General features: G+C 41.5%; 1 long non-coding RNA gene across 1 annotated transcript in view; it reads right to left on the reverse strand.

Moving 5' to 3' along the window:
• Positions 1-2,767: 2,767 nt before the first annotated feature.
• Positions 2,768-8,504, reverse strand: part of LOC112636247 — a 13,488-nt gene continuing 7,751 nt past the window's right edge. The window contains exon 4 of the long non-coding RNA XR_003122151.1: positions 2,768-6,998. This is a non-coding gene — a long non-coding RNA (uncharacterized LOC112636247). The remainder of the gene's footprint in view (positions 6,999-8,504) is intronic.

Here is an 8,504-nt window from a genome sequence, read left to right on the forward strand (position 1 = left end):
CTGAGATTTTCTCAATGTTGCTGCTCTTCCCCCAGTTTTCAGCCTTTCCTGTGTTGTAGCACCACAAAAGGGATCTATCTTCCCAAGGAGTGGACTGCTATTGCTTGTTACCCTGTATTGCAAGCTTAGTCGTTTTGTTCCTATGTGATCCTACTTCTCCATTTCATGGCAGCCAAACTGCCTTGCATCTTTGGCAAATCTTCTATGGGACTTCCCTGCACCTGCCCAGTGGGTAGGAGACTTCTAATAGTAATGATGTAGGATCCTGAGCCCAGGACTGTTCCTTGCTCCTCCAATAATGACAAGGTTTTGTTTTCCCTTTCTCTAGCTGTAATGAGTTTTCATCTAGTCTTGGAGATATACAGAGTTTCTGCTTCTTCCCCCAAGGCTAGAGGCTTTTGTTCCTTGAGAAAGTATCTAAGGAGGGCTTTGTGACTTTCCCTCAGCAACTGCACTCCCCTCCTCCAGGCCTGCACCACCAAGGAAGACTCCCTCTGGTTCCCCACCCTCACCCAGTCTTTCTCATGAGCACCAAATGGAAATCTGTGAAGAAGATCTTGTAAGTGTGAACTGCTTTTCTGTCTGTGGCTCCCAGACAAACCTGTACTGTCACACTAGTTCACAGTCAGACTTCTGCAATTTGTTAGAAATTTTACAAGTCTTTCCTACTTTTTCGATGCCAACCAGCACCTCTTCTTCCTGTGTTCTGCCAAAGGTGAGCCAGAGCTCGCACCCTGTATTCTTAGAGAGACCTTGGATTCCAAGCTACCTAGTTGCCCTATGGCCTTAACAATCTGATGGATTCAAGAAAAATTATGAGTTTGTATTTTATCTGTGTTTTTCTTATTTCTAGGGTGGAAAAGGTGTTCTTGTCTGCTTTCTACATCCTAGGTAGAAGTAGAACTCCCATTGTATCTTTTTGTTGTTGTTGTTTTGAGACACAGTCTCACTCTGTCAGCCAGGCTGGAGTGCAGTGGCATGATCTCGGCTCACTGCCACCTCCGTCTCTCAGATGCAAGCAGTTCTGCCTCAGCCTCCCAGGTAGCTGGGATTACAGGCGTGTGCCACCATGCCCAGCTAATTTTTATATTTTTAGCAGAGACGGGGTTTCACCATGTTGGCCAGGCTGGTCTTGAACTCCTGACCTCAGGTAATCTGCCCGTCTCAGCCTCCCAAAATACTAGGATTACAGGCGTGAGCCACCATGCCCGGCCCCTATTGTATCTTTAAAGATATTCTAGAGATTAACATTTCATAGATTTTTCCCAGTAATGCACAGAAGGGTTAATAATTTTCACTGTCCAGATTTTCATCTTCACATTTGGCTGAGTCACAGAACAGTTAGGAAAAGGCCAGGCAATATTGTGTCTGGCATATTGCTGTGTGCACTCAAGTGTTATCATTATTTTCTTGTCCTACAAGAAGACTTGGAGTTTCCCAGAATAGCCCCTCTTTGTGGGCAGAGGTGACTGGCTGGCCACCAAACATTTATGCTCCCTTCTGTAGTACAGTGCCATTGGGAAGAGTTGGCCCTTCCATAAACTACACTTTACAGCTTGCCTTACTGTTAGCTACTGCCATGTAACTGTGTTCTAGCAAATATAAAATTGCAGAATTGATGTGAGCCCCTTTCAGGCCTCCCCTGTAAAAGCCACTCATGTGGCACTCCTCCATGCTCCTTCCCTTACCAACAGGTGGATGCAAATGCCCACAGTGATGTGGGAAGTCAGGTGTTTAAGAAGGCAGAACCTCTATTGGTCTGAATACCTAATGACTGTGTAGAATGGAACTCATATACTCCCATCCCCCAAGACTGGAGTCAACTTGGATTATTTCATGAGCAAGACATCAACTTTGTGTTCCAGCTCTTAGAGATATTGAGGTCAATTGTCTGGGCAAATGGCCAACCCTAACTAATCTTATCCTTTCCTTCCCTTGTCAAATCACCTGGTCAGCCTGCTCTGATATGAGATTTTTACCAGGCTTGCCAGTTGTCTGTAGGTCATTCACAAGAAACAAACTCCTGGACCCTCACCATTCGTGTGTAGATGAAGTCGAGAAGCTAAAAACTAGATGAGATTTAGAAAAATATATTTTCCAAGGGTGATAAAAGATTTCATCTGATGTATTGACTCCAAATTATTATTAGTGGCTGCTTGTAGAGCTGTGTTGGGAAATTGTCTGAGGCAGTGTCCAGGCTAATAGAAAAGAACACTGTGATTAATTGGCAATAACTATCATGGCAGGTGAGGTAGGAGTGATGGCATGGGTTCAAAGAACTTCGTCATCCCTGGGACTTAAGCCAAGCTCTTGGATGCATTCAGTCAGCTGTTCCTAGAAATAGTACCCATATTTGTAAGTCTCAAGTAGGAGGCACTTACCATTAAGGCAATATCCTTACCATGGCTGTTACTTATATAAGTTGGTATGATTTATTGGCAGCCTTAATCGGCTAAGTTATAAATGAAATGTACACATCCCTCTGCCTAGATTCTGCTTGTTTAGTTTAGAAATCAGGTATTTTCAGGACTCAAAATTTCTAGTAAAACAATTTTGAAGGCACACATACTGCTTCCATCGGAGCAGTGGCAAAGCAGATGATTTTAATCTTTGGGATTGTGATCTAGTGTCTTGAAGTCTATTCTGATGATCCGATGAACTCCTTACTGGTTTATAGACGGTCTGGCAAGTAGAAGGAAACAAAGAATAGGAAACAGTCCCTGATATAGACAACTGTTTGGTGGTTAAAAAGCGGATAGACCCCTTCTTTCTGCTGTGGGAATTAGAGTTTACTTACGGTGGCTCTCAAGTGCCTGGATTTCTTAAGCTACATGTTCTTAGTTATTATACTATTTTCTTGATGACAAAGGACGAAATTCAGATACACACACCTAAGTCCAAAACACACTGCATCCAAACAAAATCTTAGTTTAATCTTTTTCACAAACACATTAGAGATTTTTTATTTTCACAGGACATGGGAAAGAGTAATATATTTTGAACACAAAATAAAATGGAGAATTTAGCCAAAAAGTTCATGTAATTTCTAATCATGAGGAAATAGACACATCCAACTTGAAGGATGTTCTGTAAAATAACTGCTCTAGAGTCTTTTAAAAATGTCAGTCATTAAAGAATTTTTTTAAATGGTTGAGGGATTGTTTTAGATCAAAAAAGACTAAAGAGGCACAACAACTAAATGCAATGCTCAATTCTCCGTTGAGTCCTGGCTAAAACAAGCCAAAAAGATAGTTTTAAATCTTTTGGAGAAATTTGAATATAAACTTTATATCAAAGTTAAATGTCTTGAGTGTGAAAACTGTACAAGAGTTTCCTTCGATAATTTTAGATAAGTGTTGTAGTACTTAGACCATGGTGTCAAAATGTCTGCACTTACTCTCAAAGGAGGTGCATTACACTTAAAGAGATGTGGCAACTGTGGTCACTGTTGGAGAATCTAGATGAAGGCTATACAAGCACTTATGGTCTTACAACTTTTCTGTAAGTTCAAAAATTTTCACATTGAAAAGCTGGGAAGAAAAGTTTTTCTACTTAATAGTATATCCTAAGAATTTCCTGTAATATTATATTATATCCTAACCACTCATAATGACTACTTTTAATAACACCATGGTATTCTTTTGAGGGAATATGTATTCTCTTTAATGATTCCACAATTTAGATTCCTAATAAATAATACTTTAATGTGTGTCTCTGTATGTGTTTTGTAGATTCTAATCTTGGCATAAATTTCCACAGGTAGGTTGCCGGATCACATGGCCATTTATGGAGAATTTGAAACATTCTGCTGTGATCTATTATTTTTTTAAGCTGCTAAGTGAGATGGCAGGATCTTAATAAAAGTGAGTCATTTCAGTTATATTTCTGTGAGCCTGAATATTTTTAGATTGCTGACACCCCTTTCTCCTCACTCATCTGCCAACCTCCCTGATAGCTGTGGGACCTTGGTTCTGTCTTTCCTGCCATTTATTCCTATAGATGAGATTTTTCAGACTGAGATACTGGGCACCAAGAGACCAATAAGAGTAGGAGGAAGTTGTTAAGCTTTTCAATATTTCGTCAAACAAAATTCATACATTTCTCACGCTGAAGCTCACATAAGTGAGTTCAGACATGGAGTCTGGCTCTGGTTCAGCTTTGATAGGTAGGGCTGCAACCTCAGCAGCTCAAATGCAACCTGAGACCCTAAGCCAGAACCATCCCATGAAGCTGCACCCAGGTTCCTGACCCGCAGAGATTGTGCGAAAGAACGAATGTTTGTTGTTTTTAGCTGTCAAGCTTTAGAGTACTTTTTAAATGCTGCGAGAGATAACCAATACAGATTCCGGAAGTGAGATGTGGCCATAACAAAAACATAAAATGTGAACAAAACACTTGAACGCGTATTTCATAAAAGAAGATATGTGAATAATAGGCATATAAAAAGGAGTGCATTAGTCAGCAGGAAAATGCATATTAAAAGCACAATTCAGTACCACTACACACCTACCAGAAAGGCTCCAAGTGTTGGTGAGAATGCAGAATATCTGGAACTCATATATTGCTGGCAGGAGTATGAAATGGTATAAACGAACACAGTTAACCTAAACCTAAGCCAGACGACCCAGAAAGTACACTGCTAGGTTTATACCAAGAGAAATGATTGCATACAACCAAAATAAGAGGAAAACATAAATGTTCCTAGAAACTTCATTTATTACAGGCCTAAACTGCAAATAACTCAAATATTCATCAGCAGAAGAATGGATAAATAATTTGTGATATATCCAGGCAATGGAATACTACTCAGCAATAAAAATAATTGAAGTATACACACAGCAACCTGGATGAGCCTCACAAGCACTATTTTGAGCAAAAGCATGCTATGTTGTTTCGTTTATATGCCATTAAGGAACAGGTTAAAACAAATTTATGGTGATAAAAGAGAGAGTAGTGGTTGCTTCAGGATTGGTAAGTTGTACCAACTGGAAGGTAACAGGAGTGAACTCTCTGGGGTGATGGAAATGTTCAACATTTGATCTGGATGGTGATCACATGGTTTTATATATCTAAAAAAATCACAAAATAGTCACCCATTTTCTTCATTTTACTATTATATAAATTACATGTCAAGAAGATAATGTTGAAAAGATCCAAATGCCTTTCTGGCCCTAGAGAACATGTCTTTGGCCCCTTTTCTGACTTCTTCTCTGAACACTCTTCCCCTTATTCACTCCCCAAACACCCTGGCCGCCCTCCTGCTCCTCCAACACACCAAGCATACTGCCACCTCAGGGCCTTTGCACTAGCTCCTCCCTTGTCAGCACTCCCTGCCTCAAATATCCCTGTAGATATCATCCTTTGCTTTATTCAGGTCTACCTATCATTGTCACAGTTCTCTGGAAACAGAGGCCTGGGCAAAGGTTAAGGCTTAGAGGGTTACTTGGGAGGTACAATCTCACACAGCTGGCCGCTCAATATGTTAGTTTCCAGAGCAGCTGTAGTAACGCACCACACACTGTTGTCACTCAGAACAACAGAAATGTATTGTGTCACAGTTCTGGATGCTAGAAGTCTGAAATTCAAGTATGGCGAGGCCATGCTCCCTCTGAAACCTGTAGGGGAGGCTCCTTCCCTGCCTCTTCTAGGCTTAGTGTTTGAGGCTCTCTGTGGTGTTGCCTAGCATTTAGATACATTACTCCAATCTCTGCCTCCAATGTCACCTCACTATCTTCTCCTGATATGTCTCTGTCTTTCTCCTTCTAAGGACCAGAGATTGGATTAGGCCCCCACTCCCTTAATGACTTCATCTTAACTTGATTCCATCAGCAAAGACCCTATTTCCAAATACTATAAAGCCACATTCACAGTTCCTGGGGGTTAGGACTTTGACATATCTCTTTGGGGAACATAGGTGAACCCATAACACTCAGTCGGTGCACAGGCTTGGCCACACAGCAGGCTGTGTGGAGAAATTGTGCACCAGACGGAGGGGGAAAGGAAGAGGCAGTTCAGCTGCCCAGTATCCTCCAATCTCCTGTTTCCTGTCTCCCACTGGTCAAAGTCCATTCAGGGGGAATTAAATCCTCTTCCTTTCCGTGTTGCATCATTCAGCCCCATTGGCAGTTGCTCGGGAAACAAGGCCCTGCAGCTTGGCATTTCTGCTGAGTTTGGACATGGGGAGAGAAGCCAGATATTCTAGGCCTGTGGCTGGTGAGCCTCAGGCAGGAAAACCACAGGGGCCTGTGGTGGCTGCAGGGAGCAAGTGGCTGAGGAAGGGACAGGTGGTGCTGAGACAGGCCCCAGGTTCTGCCCAAATGTCATCTGACCAGAGAGGCCTTCTCTGACTACTTCATACCAGATAGATGCCCCTTCCCTGTCTCTGCATTTCTTTGTTTTGCTTAATCATCCTTCACATCAATTATCGCCATTGGACATATTATATATTTATGTGTTTATTTCCTATGTCTCATTTTACTCACTACCACAGCGTTCCCTGCAAGTAGGAAATTTATCTGCTCGTCCTTTGCCCTTTTTTCAGTGCCTATCACAGTGTCTGGCACATTGTAGGTGCTCAGTAAATATTTATTGAGTTTCAATGACTCGAGGAGTCAATGGATATAAAGAAATGAAAAAGACTTTGTCTTTGCAATCTGTTAGGGAGTAGCTGAGTGGGTGGCAGTGGGGTTCTCTTAGGTCCAGACAGGCCTGTCTTAAGCAGGTCAGGACCCAGGTGCAGCTGAAAGCAGAGCTCCATTTCCAGGGCTTGAATTCCGCAGCTCCCTGAGGAGGCCAGGGGCTGCCAGGATCGCAGCTGCAAAACCTCTGGGTCATAAGGCAGAGGAAAGAGCAGACAGAGGGAACTCTTCTCATCTGGACTTGGAGGGTCGACCTTGCCCGGAGGGGAGGTTATTGCTTCCTGCAGAGCCACAGTGGGGAGAAAGAATCCTGTCTTCCCAGGTTGACCTCTTCTAAGCTTCCTGAGTTATTTTCTATCTCTGGAACCAAACTAGTACTTTTAGTCCCAAAATGCCAATAAATATATCTTCTTTACTAGCTGTGGCACTATCATATTTTTAAGGTGAAAATTAGTGTCACCTAAGCAAAAGAGCTCAGCTCCTTATTACTTATTGCCCAGTCAAGATTTAATATGTCTCACTTTAAATGACAATTGTCCATTTTACTTCCTTCAAGTCACATATGCTCTTGGTTCAATATAATCACTACGATTTTTAGTCACATTCTCTCTTTCCTGTGCTATTTTCTCTGTGGAATCCACTATATAAAGTCTTCCATTTTTTGAAAAATGTAGGAGACCATATTGGATTACTGGTGAAAAGGAAATTGTAACAAACACTGGGTGACCATAATTCATTCAAAATTAGTTTGTGGTAATTTTCTCGATTAGTGTGAAAAATGTGCATAACACAGGTAGAGATTTTGTGAGTTGAATAATGTACTCTGCGTCTTTCGTACGATAATAAAAAGCAATGGCAGCTTGTTATTTCACCAAAATAAATATACTCCACTAGAAAATAGGCCTAAGACTAAAGCTGTGACATGGTGACATTTTCCTCACTGCAGATTATGTACCAAAGTTCATTACTGCAACTTTACCAACTGAGGTTGAGAAAGTGGCATAGGTAACCCTCTCCTTTTGTTTCGGTGAGGAAGTACAGGCTTCGTTTTGGTGAGGAAGACTTCGGCATAGGTGGAGTGCTGAACCCAGTTTGGACCTGAGTTATTTGTGGATTGCTGACTTTCACCATTCGCGGTTTGTGAGGAATTGTTCCTTCTGGGAAGGGGCCAAGGCGGAGCGTTCAAGCTCTTTCCTAGCCTGTTGCCTCCCAGGATGCAGGGAGTTTGTATGTTACAGGAACGAACACTAATAACTACCATTTTCTTTATAGAGGTCAGTATGCTTCTCAAGCAGACACAGTTACTTCCAGGACAAAAGATTTTTCTTTTCTCTTAAGACTTGCTTCCATTAATAACTAAGTCACAAATTTTAACTCTGAATTTTTTTTTAAATGAAGGGAGTTCATTTTAACTTTGCCTCCTGACTGTATACGTTACCTTTCTGTAAAACTAGGAACTATAACTGCACTTACCTATGAAGTTATCTGAAGAGCACAGGGAGTAAAAAACAGAACTTTACCTTAGTCTTCTATGAAGCTGGAGATTGGAAGGCAGTCACTAGACAAGTTCAAACCAATTTTTTTTTTCTTGTGCTCATATTTAGTTGTCTGCCTTAATTCTAGTGCCCCGAAGTTGGATATATCTAAAGTAGAGTTAAAACTAAATGGTTAATTCCTTTCTAATTTAATTTACTTTTACATGCCATAATGATAGAAATACAAAACCCAAGGCCGGGCGCGGTGGCTCAAGCCTGTAATCCCAGCACTTTGGGAGGCCGAGACGGGCGGATCACGAGGTCAGGAGATCGAGACCATCCTGGTTAATATGGTGAAACCCCGTCTCTACTAAAAAGTACAAAAAAAAAA

Source organism: Theropithecus gelada, chromosome 12 (assembly GCF_003255815.1).
Source record: "Theropithecus gelada isolate Dixy chromosome 12, Tgel_1.0, whole genome shotgun sequence".
Classification (NCBI taxonomy): Eukaryota; Metazoa; Chordata; class Mammalia; order Primates; family Cercopithecidae; genus Theropithecus; species Theropithecus gelada.